The 20,017-nt window shown below is 44.4% G+C and overlaps 1 protein-coding gene across 10 annotated transcripts in view; it reads right to left on the bottom strand.

Annotated features, from left to right (window-relative positions):
* HIVEP2 (HIVEP zinc finger 2) overlaps positions 1–20,017 on the bottom strand; it is a 145,559-nt gene that overhangs the window by 43,942 nt on the left and 81,600 nt on the right. For 7 of the 10 annotated variants that reach the window (XM_054197057.1, XM_054197056.1, XM_054197055.1 and 4 more), the window contains one exon: positions 11,525–11,622. The exons of 2 other annotated variants lie outside the window; for them this stretch is intronic. The gene's annotated coding sequence lies outside the window, so the exon portion shown is untranslated. Of the gene's footprint in view, positions 1–11,524; positions 11,623–16,232; positions 16,304–20,017 lie in introns of all 10 variants that reach the window. One more of the 10 variants, XM_054197059.1, reaches the window with a different exon arrangement.

Raw genomic sequence — 20,017 nt, 5'->3', positions numbered from 1 at the left:
AATATTCCATCAGTGAAATGGAAAGTGGATCAAACCAGTACATCACAAGCCTTCAAGACAGTGGAAAAATCCACATGGGATGCTCTCAGGAAAATCACTCAAATGCAGTGCTACCCAGTGTGCTGAGGGCTTGGGTAGGTCAGCTCTTTGCATAGCCAGGACCACGCTCTGCTTTTCACCCAAGGTGCTCGTCAGGATTGGAATCTAAAACCACCTTCTCTGACAGGTCATGAATTAAATAACTACAGCTGGTTTCCAGGATCTCTTTCCTTCTGCTAGCAATCTCACGTTAGAAACAACAAAAGTCCTGACACTGTAGATTAGTTCTAGAGGTATCTTTTTAATCACAAAGCTGCTGCAAGATATTTCTTCTCCGGTAGCAGTAACAATGAGCTCAAGAAGCTCAGAGCACCTGCCAGCATTAAAAGAAGAGCACATCTAAAACCACAGGTCCCAGCTGTTAAAATGCTGCTTGTAACAGGAATTTCATCTATGTTAACGCTTTGCTAGAGCAGTCCAGTTAATAACAGTAATATCAAACAACAAGGAAAAAGTAAAGTTTTGTTAACTGACACTTTTATGTCCCAGTAGCGTTAATGCACCCATGAGCAGGTCTGGATTTATAGCAAAGGAAAGACTAAGTGCATGATTACCCCACAGAAAGTTTCTATTTCAAAAAGTGTCTGCATTGCCTGAAAATCAAGATCACACCACTGAAATTCCCACCCGTTCAATACTTTCTGTTTCCTCCTTGGTTTTCTTTTTCTCTCTACAGTGAACTGAGCTGCTCTAGGATTATTTTTCTGTGATTTTCAGCAAAAGTAGATACAGAAGAACTGTGGACAAGCACTGAGGGCATCGAGCCCACAAGAGACTTAGCCTTTGTCCCCCTTGAGAAATGGATACGATGCCAGCTTGAGTGGACTCTGAATCCTAGTTTTAATTAGAGAGAAGGTGAAATCAGGCAAACCTACCTCTTGCTCAAATACTATTCTTTCCTCAGTATCCCTCTGTTCTCCAGAAAAATGGTCTTCTCCCTGTTGGTGACCATTTATGCAGACACGAGATGCAAACTCTTTCCCCCTGTGTCCTCACAATCTGCATGTTGTCTACCTCTCTATTGACAGCTTCCAATAAAAGCTTCCTTTAATAGAGTTGTCCTGACTCACAGGTGGGGGGGGAGGGAAGCTGACCTCGCTGCAGCATCAAGAGTCTCTGACGCATTTTGGGAGGCTGTGGTTTCAGGTCTGAAAGAATTCAGCCTTGTTTTCAACTAAGTTTTACAAGTTTAACTTTCAAAATATCACCCTATAGCTCCACGTCTGCTTGCCACTCGATGTTGTTTAGTGGTTCAACTTGCATTATTCAGGGCTTCAGCCATACGCTTGGCAAATTAGCAGTACTCACCAGCAGAAGAGAGTTTCTCAGAAACGCAGCCACCCAGGCTCCTGGCTGGCTCCACCTCTTGTCCGCCCACTCCTAGTTTCAGACATTTCACATTCCAAAACTGGAAGTGTCTATGCAACATAAGGTCACGTTATTGCACAACGCGCTCCGCTCCTTCTAAGAGTCACTGCATCCTCAAAAGTACATCAACTCTAACAGCAAGAGAGCTGTTTACAGTGAATTTCTATCTGAGTGGGAGTATTTTCTCCAAGAATCTTACAATAAGGACATGAGGTGTATGACTCTTCCCTACATTTGGTAAAATTGTTACCGAGATGGCATTTATTTAATACTTCCACATCAGCATTCCTTCCCCTTTAAGCTGCCTTTTGAAAAATTGAGAATTAATTTTTACACTTCCCCAAAGTATTTCTGTGCTGGATAATTTTAGGACACACTAAACAGAACAATTTCTCCCTATCTTAAATTTAGAACTGAGGCCATTTGTAGCTTTTGCAATGCAACTGTGAAATACAACTGATTGATTGTCACCAACGTAGACTTTGCCAATCCTTTTTTCTTGCCAAATGGTCTGAATAATTGCTATGATCCCTCCTTCACTTAGTCTTTAAATTCTAACAGGTGAATGAAAATTCCAGGTTCCATTATAACTGAAGAACACCTTCTCTTTTAGTATAGGGGATTGAAAGTGAGGTGGGCTTTATTTTTTGCCCCAAAGGACAGTAACACAGGTGGAAACGGTGGGGTCGCGTTATCTTTAAAACTGTGTTCAGCTTTTCAGGTACAATTAAGCGTTTGCTGTTAGAATGGAAAGCCTGTTTGGTGTTCTCTTGAATGCCAGTGAGTTACAATGGTATCTCCTCAAGGCAATTTTTGACATATTTAAATAAAGAATAAAATACCAGTCCTTATGTGCCACCTCTTCTTTCAATTCAGATCTGTCGCCTTTGTCCTCAGCACCATGGGGGCAGCTGAGCAGCGGGGAAGCAGAAGGGCCCGGGGCTGGGAGGGCTCCCAGCACCTTCTGGTGAGAATGGGGATGCTGGCCAGGCTAATGGCTAAGGTAGCTCTCAAAAAGCCCTCCTGATTTCACAGCCAAGTGAATTCTTTATAAGCTGTCACTCCTGTCCTCCCAGAAGCGAGAAGGTTCAGATCCAGCAGTCAGCATTCAGAAATCTGATTCAGGCTACCCAGTGAAAACTACAATGGCCAAAACAAACCAGTGACAGAGTAAGAGGGAGAGGGAAATAGGGAGAATCCTATGAGAGGGGCAGAACGAGAAACAGAGGAGGGCTTTTGCACTTATCTGTTTCCTTAGATGCACTGGCACCGTGCTCTGCTGTAAGCGAGGCTAGCCCAGGATTTTCACTCTGAGTCATTCATTTGGAAGATATGACATGATTGAGAGTCAACTGCCCTTCGTCCCGTGGAAGAGATACTTAAAATGGAGCTAATGGTTTAAAGTTACTTAGCTCCTGGTCGGTCTCTGAGCAAGCAAAAGGTTAGACTGTAATATTTAACCACAACTCCCGTGCCTTTCTGAGAAGCGCAGAGGAGGCTGCCTAAGGAAAAGTCAGACATCTGCCATGCTGCTTCCTGTGTGCATGAGGTGAAGAAATCTGCGCCAGCCTTTGGCCTCGTGCAGATAAGTGAGCTTCCTCCAGTGCAGTGGCTGCCACGCAGAGTGCTTTCTGGTATGGCCCATTTCCTTCTGAGGGACATGTTTCCCCCAGGGACAGCATGGGATAGTGCTCTGGGCATGCCACCAGCCATGATCATCAGATCTGCCAGCTGGCCACCATGCAATATAGTCAAAGGTTTGGTGCTTTAAGTAGAACTGGTTGCACGTCTAAATAAGAACAGGATGAAGAACCGATGAGGGACAGCAAGACAAAGAAAAAGATTCATAAAAGTCTGGAGACACAGTACTGTAAGGAGAACACAGCATCTGCTACAAATCTTGGTGAACTATTCAAACTGCTTTACTTTAAAAAGTAAAAGTGGTATGTGCATTCATTCTTTTTTAACGTTCATCCATAAGAGGTCACTGTGTGACACAACGAACACCTTGGTGTCAGCAGCGTTCCTCTCCCTTCCCATATGCTCAGCACCAGGTGTCCAGTCACCTACAGTAATGTCCCAGCCGTTACCCAGCTGCCTTTCGTAGGGACAGTTAGGGCAGGCAGTAAAGCAAGACACGTGTGGGAGTCCTTCACTTTCATCGCGTGACCTTAGCCAATTTTACAGTCACTTAAATGTACTTACTTTTTATTCCCCATTAATCTCAAATGGAATCCAAGAGTTTTATGAGCCCCATAGATGTTTTAAATAACCAGTAGAAAAATACACAAAAATTTGGGAAACTGCATTTGAATAGCGAAGATGTAAGCTCACAAACGGCCGGGGCTCCTCTGGTTTCCCAGGGTTTGGTGCCTCTATTTTAGAATCTGTTTCGCTATGACATTGTTTCTTCAGTAGTTAGTAGACACTTTCTCAAGGGTGACTACAATACAGTGTGGGACACGGAGGACTCTCAAGGTGACTTGCCCACAGGAACTTCTTAAGCATAAAGTTTTTGTACTGCCATTCGCATGAGACGAGAGGGAAAAATAGGCAGATGCAACTTAATGGCAACTGAAACCATTTTAGCTTATTTCAGCTAATTGAAGATCTTCATGGAGTAAGGTGACTTAAAGGGAAGTATTTCATTCAGAGATTTCCATGGGAAAACAAAAACAAAAAAAAAAAATAAAAATAGCAATAGGGAGATTTTCCAGTGGAAAACTTGTTCTTGGGGAAATTCCACTTTCAATTGACAAATTGTTTTTATGGGAAATTCCTAAGCAGCTGTAGGCACAGCCCTCATGCTGAGAAGTTTAAAAGCAGCTCATGTCAGACCCAGTGCCCTCAGATTTCCCACATCAGATAAACTGCAAGAGCAGAGCCCTCATCTTTCCCTTGCTCCCATGCATACCCTGCAGCACACAAGCGGTCCCACCGCCAGCACGACAATATATTGACTGCAGCGGCAGTACGCACGTGGTTACAGACGGGATGCTCGAAGGATTAATCTTTTAATGTCCCAAATCAAGATTAATTACAGGCTTTTATATATAAGCTGTCCCTAATGCTCTGATACTGGTAAAGCTGTCATTGACTTCAGCAACAGGTTTACCTGCACTGGGGACTGCAGGCTTGGGAGAGCCTTCAGTGAAGCTCCTCGCAGTAGTCTGCACCAGTCTGCTGTTACGGTAGACTGCACCAGAACTTGGGGCTGACTTTTGTGTGGTTATGAGAATGATCACAAATCATGGATGTAACTCCGTTGTTATTAATTGTTTTACACTGGCTTAAACCTGTCAGTAACTACACACTCCACAGCTAACACTACAGAGAGTAAGACAAACATTTATAGTGAGCTTGCTAAGGGTCTTCTAAATTTGCAGGAGAAGCACCAAGCGTCTCCTTTACAGAGTGATATTAGAAAAGGGTAAACCATTAATTATAACACATCTTCTTTCTATCAACGACTTTAGCATGAATCATCATATTGTGTAAGCAGGCTAAAAATCATGTTTATCACAGGGCTCAAAGTATCTCAGAAAGTCAGAGGAAGAAAAAAGCTATTAGAACAGGCAGGCTTGTACAACCCCTCACAAGTCCAGCAAGTCACCGAGCACCTAAATCATTCAGCTAAACATTTGCAGTGATTTACAGTATTTCTGTACCAGTATTTCTGTGTATTTCCACGTTAATGCATTTTTAACACAAAATAAAATGTAGATCCCTGTGAGTAAAAAAGTTAATTCTACTGACAGCACGGGACTGGTCTTCACAACTTACTGTCAAGAGTAGACCTTGCCTCTTTCCCAACCACCTCCTGTCCCACGTAGCCCACCCAGCAGTAGAGGGGACCCAGCATTCCCCACATCGAGCCAAGATGGAGCACAGCAGAGCCGTGGCAGGAGCAGGGAGCCCCAAGGTGCCATTGAGGAGGCTGTCGGCAGCTGGCCGCCTGCCAGGCGCTGCGGGCTACAAGGTGAAGGAGTGGACAAAGGCCACCGCTCAGCTGCTACAGTGACCTTCAGCTACACTGACCTGCAGCGGGAACACAAGCCCTTGGCCACGCTCACGTTTCTAAACCGCATGCTCTCTTGGCTATCGGCAACACCGCGTAGGCACATACACCGAGTTCACACACAGGTATGGCCCGTGCCCCTGAGGCACAGGAGGGCGACGTGGTCGCCCCTACCCCTAAACCGCAAAGCGGCCAGGCAGTGAGAGCAGGGTTACTGCTGCTCTGCACCCAGGCAGCACAGCAACCACACGTGCTCACCAAGGCGCGCCGACTGGCTGTGAAAATCACACACGCTGAGATCGAATTGCAAGTGACATGAGTTTCACAGATCGGTAAAAGAAATCCTGCGTCCCTCCACCCAAAGGAGTTATTCTTTTGGGGCATCACAGTAATAAAATACAATCGTGATGAAAATCTTATTGATACAAGCTTTGCTATTGAAGTGACAAGAAGGGCATTTATTTTCAGAGTCAGACACTCGAAGGAATAACCCCGCGGGCTAGATAGTGTAAGTTGTCTATTCCAGTATATAACAGAGATAGCTCTACCACATGTGATAAGAGAAGAGGGCCCAGGCTCTTCTCCATATTCTCTGCATACCTGTTAGTATCACACAGCTGCTCTCAAGTCTACAGTTTCCTGTGCAGTACAAACTGCATACCACTTCCCCTACAGAAAAAAAAAAAGAAAAAAAGCCTTGCTTGTTCTTAATTGACGATGGAAATACTGTCATATTTTCCACTAGCCAAGCTTGAAACCATTACCGAACGAACCTTCATTAATTTTTCCACAACATTTTGCAGAAATGTCAGGAAACAGCTGCACCAGAAATGATTAACTGTCCTTATCACCAGGGCTTTATTGGCCAATTCAATTATATAGGCTTCAAATCATATAGGTTTTCTTCTTTCAAAACTCTACATTCAGTGATGTTTTTTGTTATTCTTTAGCTGACTGCCTCAGTACACTGCTTTCTCTTCAAAAGTATCCACTTACACAGGTTCAGAGGCGCACAGACATTTTACGACCGGTGGAAGAATTTGTACAGTTTGGAGCTGCATACTTCTAGGAAAAGATTGCTTCCTGCAGATTGCTCAGCTGTGTCTTTCTTGGATCAAATTCAATGAAATTCACAACTTGCAGTCAAATTGCATTTGCCAGTCAGACTGAATTCATTACACTGACATAAACTCTTCTTGCTGCATTTTCTTACTCCTTTCCTCTCCCGTCCTACTCTTTTCTTTCCCCTTTTCTCTCCCCACACTCTCTCTCTCACCCTTTCTTTGAGCTATACCATGTGCCAAAGCTTATCATACAATGCCCTCTACGTTTTCTGGCAAAACCAAGTGGAACAGTATACATCATCATTCCAAACATGCAACCACGGAGATGCTAGAAGACTTGGTACAGGAGTGCAGCCATCTGGAGATAACTGCTAGCGTGGAGCTGAGATTCCCAGCTGGCTGAAACTTTGCAGTCTCGGAACTTTTTAGCGAAGCGTCAGCGAGCAAGAGACTCCACTCACACGGATTTGCACAGAGCACTGGATATTATGTAGTTTTTCAAAAACGTAAATTCTTCAAATTTCTGATAAGTACACGGCAACAAAAAGCAAGGTTCACAGGATTACTTTTAAAGACCGACAAAAGAGGTTGTAGCGAGGTGGGGGTCGGTCTCTTCTCCCAAGTAACAGGTGATAGGAGAAGAGGAAATGGCCTCAAGTAGCACCAGGGGAGGTTTAGACTGGATATTAGGAAAATTTCTACACCAAAAGGGTTGTCAAGCATTGGAACAGGCTGCTCAGGGAAGTGGTGGAATCGCCATCCCTGGAGGTATTTAAAGGATGGTCAGACGTGGTGCCGAGGGACATGGTTTAGTGGTGGATTTTTTCAGCATTGGATTGATGGTTGGACTTGAACTGAAAGGTCCCTTCCAACCTAGGCAATTCTATGATTCTATGATTCTAAATGCTACAGTTTCTTGTTTCTATTTTGAAATATTTAATTTAGCTCTACTACAGCATGGCATGTTACAATAATTCTGCATATATGTCACTGGCGGATTTAAAATTGCAATTGTTCACTCTATGTCTTCATTGAAGCTTTAAGTCTTGAATATGTAACCTTACGATATTTTTAGACAGAGGGAAATATAGATGCAAATAGATATATACATGTATTGGAAGTTACATAAAATGAAAAGTGTGGTTCGGTGCTGATACCGTTACCACATCCTACCCTTAACAAAAGGTAGGTTACTCGCAGGAATGATACACATAAACCTCCACATAAATAGAGGTTTATCCAGGTACTACAGAGAGAGAACCCTTCCTGCTGCCTGTAATTCAAAACGATTTGCATTTCTTGCTTTTTAAACAGGTCCCTTCCACAGCAGCATGCACTCCAGCACAGAATCCCTGTGCAGCACTGCTCAGTAGGAGCCGGCCACTGATGGCCTCACCCTGCGCTAGGTCAGGGTGCACTGAGCATCCTCGGTGCCTTCAGCAGCTGTACCTACAGAACCTGGCCCAGAATGCCTCACACAGGCCAGCATCGCTCTTCAATCGGTGCAGTGCTGGCTACAAAAAAGAAAGGTCTGTTTTTAAATTACTCTACCGAGATACTTGCTTAGATAGCAGAAATTGCAGTACACTATAGTCTACTTAAAATACGCATAAATATATATGGGTTCTAGTTACAAGATATGAAATACTGCCAAAAGTATCAAGTTTTTTTAAGGATTCAATTTTATAATACGCCATGCCGAATTTCTCCTTCACGATACCCTTATCTGTCTCTGTTCTAGTTTGAAAGCAGTAGCTTGTGGTGCCAGAGGATTTCAAGGACCGCATCCTTCCAATATGTGGCATGTAAATGCGCCGCCGGCTATCACATAGCTGTCTGCCGCTGCATGGGAGATGCCCCAAGCACATCTTGTGTATGGGGAAAACACGAAGTTAAATTGTTAGATTTCACTAAATATGTCCTGATTTTTATTTCTGGGGGCTGGTGGGGGGGAGATGCGAAATAAACAGAATCAGAAGGTAAATGCTGCACGGCGAGTGCACCTCCTCGCCCGCAAAAGGCTGTCGCCGCTTCCCGAGGGGACAAGGGCTGGCAGGGGGCAGCTGCGGCAGGCGGAGGCTTTTTTCTTCCACATCCATCTCCACCGGCACCGGCCCCCGGCGACCGCTGCTGCTGCCGCCGCCGCCGCCCCGCAGGCGCGCCCCCGCGCAGCCGGCAGCCCCGCTGGTGCCCGGGCGCTGCGGGCAGCGCCGCTCGGGCACGGCGGCGTTTCGTGCCCCGGGAACTGGGAGACCTGGTAGTCGCGGCGCCCATTTCTGCCTCCTCTGGATGTTTTCGAGTCTCCTTCTTCCCCCCCCCGCCCGCCCGCCATCCTCCTCCAGGCTGGCGGAGAATTAGCAAATGACTGTCATCCCGCCACCCTGCTCGGCCACCTCCTGGAGGTGGAAGAAGAAACATGTTTTCTCGCCCTCTCTGACTAATAGCGGGACAAGAAATGAGTGCTCTTGCTTCCCCCCCACTTCCGCCCCGAGTTTGCACATCTTGAGCTCAAACTGCCACGAAGACACAGCCGCCTCCTGTTCACACCGTCAGCAGGATCTAGGGGCAATGTCATAACAAAAAGAGAGACCTTGAACTTGCTTCACCCTTTGCATAGTCATTTCTATTTGGGCAAAGTGGATAACAGCTCTTTTAGCACTAGGGTAGTGGCATTTTATGCTCGCTCGGCATTCACTTCACCCAGGTATAAATAGCAAAAGGTTTCAGGCGGTAGAGAATCGGGACCAGTATCTTCAAAGGATTCTCGGCTCACGCAAAGCAGCTAGTCCTCCGCACCACAGCTTGTGCAACCTCGCTCTGCTGCAAGAATCATTCCCTGCAGGGCGCCTGGGACTGCTGGTTTGGCAGCATTGCATGCTCCCGTCTCCAGAGAAAATGTGCCTTCCTATCACCCCATATCTAGCAGTGGAATCAGACTGCAAGCTTTCACCTGTAAAGTAGACACTAGTAGCGTTCAGTTTCTTAATGGGAGCCTTTTATTAGCTCACACAGCATATTTACTACCCTACCAGTATTAAGTGCTTGCTTTAATATCCTTAGCACACAAGGTAGCGACACATATTATCATAGTTACAATAACACTGGTCTGAACTACGTTAATTGAGAGCATCAATTCTAAAATTCAGTTGTTCCAAACAAAAAAGTAAAGCGTACCATTACTTGGCTGACACATTATCACGGAGAGTTCTCAGCGTACGAAAAGAGCCACAGCAATAAGGGCCCAATGCACAGAAGTACCATTAAGTTGCACGCTAATGAAACCTGAAAAATTTATGCTAAAACCCCATTTCAGAGGATGGCCGCCACACTCTTGTGTACCAAAGTTCTCAGTTTTCCACTTAAATCCTGCCTGGTGAGTCAGAACGTGGCTAGGTTTCTGTACTGCAGAAGTATTCCATTACTCCTGCTTATAAATTTCACACGCTGTTAATGCTTCCCAAACTGGCAACAGAGCTCAGGGGTGCATTGAGGACGACAGTTTGTTTTCCTGCTGAACTTTCAACATAAATTCCACAGGACCTCTGGCAGGGATGATGCCTTCTTTTTCCCCGACATGTTTGTTGGTAACACCCCTGCCGACAGCCATCAGCTTGCACCCCTCTCACCCACCCAGCTCTGAGCCCGGGCTGCACGGAAAGATCTTGGTTAGCTCGCGGAGACTGCAGAGGGAAAAGAGTACAATGCAGACACACACAGCTTCCACTGCAGGGGCTTGGAGATGGATCCATAAGAAGAGACGTCCCATATAGCACCACCCTGGCCTGCAGAATATGTGGGATCAGTTCCAGGTTTGAGCAAAGGTTCAAGGGATAGCCCATCTCGATTTAACCCCCTCCATTCTTTCTGTCAATTCATATGTAGAATGAAACATCAGTCCAACACCATTTACATAGCTCTGAAAAACCTGGGGGTTTTATCTCAAAATATATTCTGCGGTTTCTTTGAACGCCTTCTCCTGCGGGAGGGAATCTCCAGTGTACTCTTTACATGTCTAGCACTTATGGTTGCAGACAAATATTGGATAATTAAAAAAAAAATAGAAGGCCAATAAGAAGGATCAAACTTTTTCTTAACTTTTCACTATTTCAAGCCAGTCTCATTAGATTCTGAGGGCTAACAATTCTCTGTCCATCAAGGATGTGCCCGTACAGAGAAGATTAGAGAAGAGGAGCTTCTCAGTGCCTCAGGTCTCCTACATCAACAAAAGTAACTCTGTCTGTACTGCACCCAGGCACAGTTTTTGAGACAAAGTGAAACCTGTCCAACCAGGGACTCCCAACCCAAATAAACATGGAACTGCAATGAGTAGCTGAAAATGGACCTTTTCTTGACAAGATAAACTGGCTTCTGAACCATCTGATGCCATAGTAAGACTGCTGTTGGGGATCCACTAACTTTAAGGTAGTTTGGGTGTCATTATACTACAGTGTCAGCACTTTCATAACTGCAGTTTCTATGTGCCAGAAGTGTTCAAGTCCAGAGGAAAAAAATAAACCTTGACAGTATTGTCAATGGTGCACTTGAAATAGCAAGACAGTCAAGCAGAAATCACCAACTTATACTTTAGGACAATTTAAAAATGAAAAAAAGAACCATTTCAGATCTCGAAACCCCATTTCTTCTTGTATTTTTACAAGTACATTTTTTGGTTTATTTGGTTCAAAAAGTGTGCTTTCTGGATGCTTGGTGCAAGAACTGCATAGAGAAGGGAAAGCAGCAAACCAAATATGTGGAAAAGCAAAGGCAGCACTTCCAAATGAACAAAAACATGACCTGTCCCCAAAAAGAAATGCCTCTGATTTCAGCAAGAGCTGACTTCAGTTGTAACGAAAGGACATGCAATCAGCATTTAAAAGTGAGTGACTTCCACGTGAAGCCTTCTGAGAATGAAAAACGATTCACTAGGGCCCGCTCCCTCAGGTCACTCAAACCCATCCTTTCTTCGCTCTCCTACCTGGCTGCCGCCGTCAAAGGTGCAAGTGAGTAATGGTTCCAGTCAAGGCAATTTGGTTCACCACTCCAGTGAATATGGCTGTTGACTCTCTCCTCCACCTATTTGGAAAACCAATATGAAAGATTTTTAAGGATTGTGGCCGATTCAGCCTGCTGTTTGATTTTATAATCTAAATGACATTACGGTGTTGGCTACATCAATACGTGTAAGAACTTCAGAGATTCAGTCACAGTTCTTCTTGCTACTCAGGCCTTTTTCCCTCAGAGCAATGGGGCACCAGCATTCAGTAGCTGTCCTGTGGTTTCCAACTTGCTGTGGGGGCTAGAATACACACCAACTAATATATTCTGAGGTGAAAACAATAGACAAAGAAGACCAAAAGGTGCATACAATGATGTATTTTCAAACATGATGTATACAACTAGCAGTGTAAACACACAAAGCACAGAAGTGCTTTTGTAGTCTATTTACCTTTAGGGCTTTCAGTTCCAGGTTTTCTTCCTAATTTCTGCCTAATTTTGAAAAGATCATGCCCAAATCAGAATTTAAGAACACATATTTTCTAATTAAATGCAAATGCTTTCCTGTTATTAAATCAGAGCAGTGCAATTGTTTTTCATTCTGCTTCTTTCCTGTCTAGTGCTGTGCTTTAAAAGTGAGATCACCTCTAAAAATTCCCTTACCAAATGATGCTAGTCTGTTTTAGAAAATAAATTATTAGTACACTGTGAAAATCATTCATAAACTCTGTATGTCTCTTTACACGTGATGGTACTCTGGGAAAGACCACAAAAAGGCACTTTCTGTACACAAAAGACCTGCTGTAGGCATGTATGCAGGCTTGTATGTATGTCTGTGCGTCCGAGGCACAGAGCACCAGGAGATGCGTTCGTTAATGTGTTAGATGCGTTAGGCAGCTACAGGCTGCCCCATTTACACCTGCAGGGAGGGGGTTATTGAATACATAGAGGCTACCCTTAATCAGGGCATACAGGCAATGCACCGTGAACTGGAGACTCATATCTAATTTGCACATAATGGAGCTGACTGAAATGCCCACCTCATTAATACTGAGACAAGAAACCTTCAGTGATCTTCTAGTGACCACACACTCCAACGGGCCTGGCTATTCTGATTTTGTTGAGGACCGTTGTGAACACACAGACAACCACAGCATGAATTTTGCCCAGGGCACTTTCTTTCAGGCTTCCCTGTGTCCTTGAACGCCCACACGTGAGATGCCACCCCAGGTGACATGACAGGGATGGGGGATGAGTGTGGGCATCCCAGGGTGGATATGCTCCTGGACAGGGCAGCACCCCAGGGGAGCACAGGGTCCCCACGAGAAGTGCAGCTCATCTCACCCCTTCTCCTGCTGTCTGTCCTGGCTGTGATGCTGAGCCCTGGCTGGCCACCATCTCGGGGCAGTCGGGTCACTGCAGCAGGAGAAGGTACCTGCTCCTCAAGGGCTTACAAATGTCATGGCAGAGGAGCATGCTAGAGGACCTGGACAGGAAAATCTCAAATGTAGCACACTGGACTTGCAGATCCTTGCCCATGGCCTGACCATAGTGGCACTGCAGCCAACAGCAAACCCCCCTCTGCTTCCAGCAAGTGGGACGGCTGCCCACGCTGCCCCACACACAGGGCAAAGCCTCTCCAGCATGGGGTGGGCGACGTGTGGCACCTCCACCTCTAGCAGAGTGGGGATGTGAACTGGTGTAAACGGGGTGCCCAAAGCTGAAGGGCAAAGCAGGCCTGGAACCAGTTAGCAATAAAACGCATATGCTTATGCTTTTTTTTTCCCCTGTAATGTTTGCTATCAGCTACAAAAACAAATAGCAAATGGTAATGTGTTACTGACCGGCAATGTCAACAGTGTCTATATAGGCATCTGAGTATATAAAATAACATATGCTCTGGCTCCAGACCCTGAAACTTTATCACATCAATATAAAACTTTCTAGGAAATGATCTGGATGTGGAGCCAGGAACCACTTTTGAACCTTTGAACAGACAGGGCCCAATACGGTTTTAATCTGTGGGTGAAACCTTGGCACAGCTGGACTCAAGGGCAAAACTCTGTTTTTAGCAGGGCCAGTATTTCACTCGCTATTTTTACAACTGGCCTGAGAAAAGTTCCAGTCAAAAAACAATGCAAAGCAATAAAGAAGTCATGAGTCCTTATTCCCCCATCCTTCAGCAGGACCCAGGGGTGCTCTGGATTGTAGCGTCCTCTCCCTGGAGTCGCATGGATACCTTCCAGCCCCCACACAGGTCACCCTCTGCTCTTACAGGCCTAACTGGCTTCAGTGGCGCTGGCTACACATGCGCAGTTATTTTTAATTAATGTGCATTGTGAATTGGTTTATCTAATCGACAACCCAAAACCAAGGTTCTTTATTCCCATTTACACTAAATCCTCTGAACAGTGCCCTGGCAGGAGCAGAGGGGACTTTCATGAAAAGAGAATGAAGCTGTAAGTGAAAGATGTCATTTATGAAGCAAAATCACACTGCTGCTGCTCCGGCTTCATAAAGAGTATTTAAACTGAAATCCATGAGGAACACTATATGCCGTTTTCCCTAATTTCTTTTTTAGCTCTTAACTAATGGGAGCCAGCGTCTTCCCTCACACTGTGGTAACCTCACTGTCTTCAGCAGCGTTCCTCAAAGGATACTTCAGCCTCTGATCCAAGTGTGAAAGGCTCCCCCTGATTCCATTGAAGGCTGGATCAGTTTGTAAGTCTTTAAGAAGCTTAATCGTTACTTACAGTTAGGCAAAATATTATCCAGAGCAAGATCTGGTTAAGGACAGCAAGATTTTGTCTAGGCAGCACTACTGCATCTCCTTACTAACCTGCCACCTTACAGCAGCGCTGGCGAACAGGACGTGGTCTGAGGGAACGGCCAACCTGCAGAGTCTCTTAACAACCCCAGATAATGTGTGTGCCATCAAACAGGATTTTACTGCCCAATTAAAGCTCCCAGAGGCATTGTTGAGATACTAAACCCAGGGACTTTTAATTTGCTTTTATCACCGCGTTAGTAGAATTTGTGCAATCCTTGGTTCTTTGGCAGCAAAAGTAAACGAGCGCGCCTTCAACGACTGCCCACCAAAGACAGAGAGCGGTGCGACCACCACTGCTGAGCCTTTGCTGGTATTCGGTCGTATCTGGTCATGACTCTCCTCACCTCCTGCAGTTGTTTGCCAGCCATGGAGACTAAGATTAAACAAGCACATGAGAAGGGAAATGGGAGGATGAGAAGCACGGCATGTCTTACTGCTTGGAAGAGGTTTTTTCTTCAATTTGAACTTTGTATCTCGGACACTTGGGGATTAGCCTTTTATGGGGGACCTGGAAACACACAGGCAGAAGTGCTCTGATAATGACTCTTACACCATCTGCTTTCGAAAGACTGCTGGCTTCTCCCTTGGCAACTCCCCTAATCATTTTGTAATTGTAAATCTACACCATCAGTGGTGAAATAAAAATGGAGCTGTAGGCATCGGCATCATCTGACCATAAAGATTAATTCATTTCATGGATCAACAAGAAGGAGGACTTTGTTTTGCCTTATATATCTGTTACACCGACACTGTAAGGTCAGTTGGGGGTAGGGGGGTAACAGGGAGGTTCCTGTGCACTTTACGAGGTAATAAAATATCAGAAATCTCATGTGTATTTTAATCAGAAACTGAAGTTTAAAGAAAGCAACTGGATAATACATATTTTTTTATTGCAGACTATTCAAAGGTTCTGAAATAGCACAATAAATGGACAAAATTGCCTCAAGAGTAAAAAAGGCAAATAAAGCCAGGCCCGTGTTAGTCCTTAACTGGCTTGTAGCAGATAGCGTTCCAGCATGGACCCTACCATGGTTTGGGAATTTACCTAAAGCCTCAGTTTGACCAGGTCTGTAAGAAAGCCAGGTGCCATTCAAATTGCAGCCAGGTTCCAGGATTGTACAGGATAGTGTCTATCAAAGAAGAGTCAGGCAACGCCGGTAGAAAAATGTGCACATTTCTGTAGCGTACCACCCAAGGGCTTGAATTCATGGCTGGTAACGCAAAGCAGTGAGGCTATATGCAAATCTCCCACTTCTCCATGGGTTCAAAACCCCCTTTATAGATGTTTTCTTACTAAATACAATGAATTGACCATGCAAGCTTCTGCACTGTAGTATGTAGAGACTGTGAACCTGTGTGGATTTTCTAATGCTCTCTTTGTCCCCTTTCTCCTTTTCAAACACAGAAAGTCTGGAGAACTCTGCGAATTACAGTCTGTAATGGGAGAAGTAAGAAGTCTAAAATTTGCTTGATTGCAGCTATGATGCATTAAGCTCCAGGCATCAATCTCAATCTCAGTACTTTTTCTCTCAATGGGCAATATTTTACAGTTATCGCTCTCTAAACAAAGCACTATTTATTATACACACAATTTGATAGCTACAGCAGCCAAGACTAGAAGCAAAAATGTCTTCCTACTTGAGGAGGGTAAAAGCAATGTCATACTTTAAATTGACTTCATGTGATCAATGGCAGAACACAATCATCTGAGAAATGACGTTCATGTCCTGATCAAATGCAATCATACCGTATGCAATTGAATTTGGAAAAAGTGGAAGAAAATTATTCCCATTACTTTACTGGTGTTCTTAATGCGTTCACACAAATCATCTGTGAATAGATGAATTAAAATACTTACAGTGTCTCTACCTTTGCCCTCTTAATTCCAGGTCATTCTGGCAGCTCTCGATACTGCAGAAATACACTTTCCTACAAGCAGTTTTGATGAAATTAATGGATCAAATCTTGATCTACCTCCAAAGTTAAAGGGATATAATTTATTTTTTGAATCAAATGTCTCTATGCTGTAAACATCTTCGTCTTTATTACTAAAGCAGAAAGACATTTGAAGCCTAATTTATTTTTCAATACTGCTTTTCCCAACCCCTCCACATTTTTCTCAATAGGAGTGTGATAGTCCATTTAAATTTTGTTTATTGACAGCTTTTCTTCATTTTGGTATCCTGCATGCTAGCACCATGTTGCAGATCCAGACACAAAGAGCACCAAGAAATCTCTGTAAAATTTTAATTTGTTGAAATGTATACATGCATGAATTTATATGCATACATACACGTGTGTAAGTACCTAAATATATGTCTGTATGTATGCATATGTGTGTATGTATTCATACAATATAAATAAAAATAGCCATATTTACTAACACGCGTGTATGTTAGCAGAGCTGGTTTTATTGTCTCTCAGGCTCTGCAGAAAGTTAGCAATCAGAACAAAATTTACCTAAATGATGTATCATGACAAATAAATGACTTTTGGAACATCACCTATGAACTTTTTTTGTTTACTTTACGCATAGTTGATTCACTTTATTAAAATCAAGCACATCATTTCTTCTTTAGATCCTCCCTACATTATCTCCTCTATCCCTAGAGCCCACTCTGCGCAGGATCTTATTTTGCTGCCACCGCTGGAACTATGATTTTGGGTTACTTTTTTTTCACTTCAGCCAGGAGCTAAATTAGCAAGAGCACATCCCCCTAAGTATAGGTCCATAACCTCACTGCAAATAACAGTTTAGACACTGCCAGCTGAGATCAGTGCCCTCGCTAACCAGGCTTGATGCTTTTAGACAATGGTCAGGCTGACAATTGACACAGTGGTCATATACCCACGTTGCTCAACTCTTTTGCCCAGCCTGCTGCTGCCAAGAGAAGAGGGCTGTTTGTGCAGGCGGCTGGCAGCAAGATGCGAGTGCATCTGGCGATCCTCCAAGAGTGGGCAGAGAAGGCGAAACATCAGGTCTCAGCCGAGCCCAAGATAGGATTCCAGGTAAAGCTCACGCTCTACGCAATCCAAACAGGCTTCAGCAAAATCATCATGAGGAACCTCCTACACCGAAGGAGGCTCTCCTTCCTTCTTTGAATGACTACCCTGCTGTGACACCCTTCATTGGGAAAAACCAAACCAGCCAGGCACACAGTGAAGAAACTGAGGCAGAGCCACTCGTAGCCACCAAGCAGGCAGGCTGCAGTGTGGCAGGTGTCCTACAAGCCCATGACAATGACTTGAGCTGTCAAAATCATCTCCATCTCCATGGAAAGACCATCGCAAGTTCAAGCCCATGGCAGAGCGATGGCAGCAGCACTGGACAATCTGAGTGTGTTCATCTACCGATGAACACTAACTTGCCCCTGAGAAAATGGCAACAAGTCAGACGTGCAGGACACGAGGAGTGAAGTGTGATGCCTGGGAACAACAGAAATTTGTCAGCAGGGAAAATAATCTAAGGACTTGGGGTCTGTTTACAGAGTTTTGGTTGTTGTTACCCGCAAAATCTAAGCCAACGTTCTCTATAAAATAAAGCTAAGACCTCAGTGAGGCTGGTGCTAAGTCAAAGCACAGACTTCATTCAAGGCGCTCTGGATTTACACCAGGCAAGCTGAGCTCGGTCCCTGACACTATGCTCCTGGTTGCAAAAACAACTTGTACAGCACAGGATACGCTACTGTCGTTTCAGGTCGGCAGCCACAATGAAGCACCATCACTGGCAGCTGACTGTCTTAAAAATCCGAATGGGCCACCAAAACACCTCTGACCGCACACTTTGTTAGCACTTCTGCTGGACGCTGTGTGAGCTCTTTACAAGGAGATGAGTGGTCTACCTCACCGTCCCTTGTTACTGCCACATCTAGAAAGGGACTGTTCAAAGTGCCCTCCTTCCCAGTACCTCCACGCTGGTCCTCCAGGTCTAAAGACAGACAAGAGGAAGGCAGCCGTGGAGTCTTTGGTCCTCCTCGGTGAGGCACGATCCCTCTGCACTGATGTCACTCTGCTCTTGGTGTGTGCTCAGTAAGTCAGTAATTTGTCATGAGCGTGGGCCCTACCCATACATGGCAGGCTGGAGGAGGAATGACCTCAAACTCCGCTTCTAATCCAGGGGGCGTTGCCGAAGCACAGCGTTTGAGTTTGATGCATGAAGCGCAGAGATATTTTCAGCTCCTGAATCACACTTTTGGCTCCACAGCTAACTTGAACTTCTCCTTAGTTTTGTTTGCAATTTTTCACCTTCTGCAATCACCATTGACTCTCAGAAAATGAGCTGGTATGTTAAAGGAAAAAAACACCCAAATGGTCATCAATATGAAGATTTTTTTAAAATCACTTTTATTTTAACAACTTCTATTTTATTCTCTTGCATGTGCGGAGGAGTGGAGTTAAACAAATTACTAAGAGATAAGTGGTGCATCACCAATGTCTGGTTTCTTTATTTCATGTTCTAAATATATGCTATTAAACGCTGCCAGTGAATGTTTTCTAATGATTTTGGTGTCCAACACAAGAATGAAACAGTCTGAAAAATAAGGCAGTGCAACAGCAAGCAGTTAGCCTGGATACAGCTACAGGAGAGCTTTTAGCTATATATTCCTATAGCTGAAGCAAAACCATTTTGCTATACTTGTCCTGTGAAATCATATTTATTTGACCACAATTCACAACCATAATTTGTAACTGGCAGTAATGAGAAAGCAAACCCTCATTTTACAATAGAAAGGCAATAAGTTTTAATTGGCATATCCTGCCGATTACAACTGCATCACCTCTCTGTCACTGCGGCCTGAGTCTAGTCTCACCGAATTCAACAGGAAAGCTCCAGCAGACAAATTATGCAAGCTCAGTCACAGCTAAGCAAGTCGTTTAAGCATATGCTTAATTCCATCTCTAATCAGTAAAGCCAATTCAGCAAAGCAAAGCATGTGCTCAAGCCAAAAGTGAATACGTAGCGTGCATCTTTCTGAATATGGGTTTTTCACAGGCTGAGGATGTTGCACAAAACTTCCCTTGATTTCCTTCAGAGCTCATCATGCTGGAAGACGGTAGAATTCAGCTGTTAATCAAACTGCAAATTAAGCATGTAAGGTACTAGCATTTTTGACTCATCCATAGATTGGTTAAGCAAAAACAAATTAAAAAAAAGCCATGGGATGTGTCCTTGGAGTGGACACAGCTATACAGACATGCTACCCATGGATTGCAGGGGACCAGAGAGGCGGAAGGAGATAACACAGAAAAGATGAGGTGAGAAGCTAGCATAGGAAATCCCATACGTCCAGAATTGCTGATGAGCCTCTCTGAGCCTTTTCAGAGAGTGAACTGGGAGCTTTCTTATCCACTGGAAGAAGAGCAGAAAATAATGGGCATTTTAACTCCTCGGTTTCAATTTCCCTCCCGTGGGAATGAGGGAAGAGTAGGGACAACATACACACCGCTTCAGTAAGGAATGCAGCTCTTTCCTTGATGCACTGACGTAGCTGGGCAGCCTCTAAAGTCATCTGAAACCTTTTCCTTTCCTTTAAATTTCCTTTAGTCTTAGCAAACAACATTAATCTAACAGAGACAACGTCTAGGCAAGCACGGATCCCCGGGAGCATTCCTCGACTGCAAACGAGTGGGAAAGGAAAAGCC

This window comes from Rissa tridactyla, chromosome 3, assembly GCF_028500815.1.
Source record: "Rissa tridactyla isolate bRisTri1 chromosome 3, bRisTri1.patW.cur.20221130, whole genome shotgun sequence".
Classification (NCBI taxonomy): Eukaryota; Metazoa; Chordata; class Aves; order Charadriiformes; family Laridae; genus Rissa; species Rissa tridactyla.
This window is presented reverse-complemented; position numbering and strand designations above follow the sequence as displayed.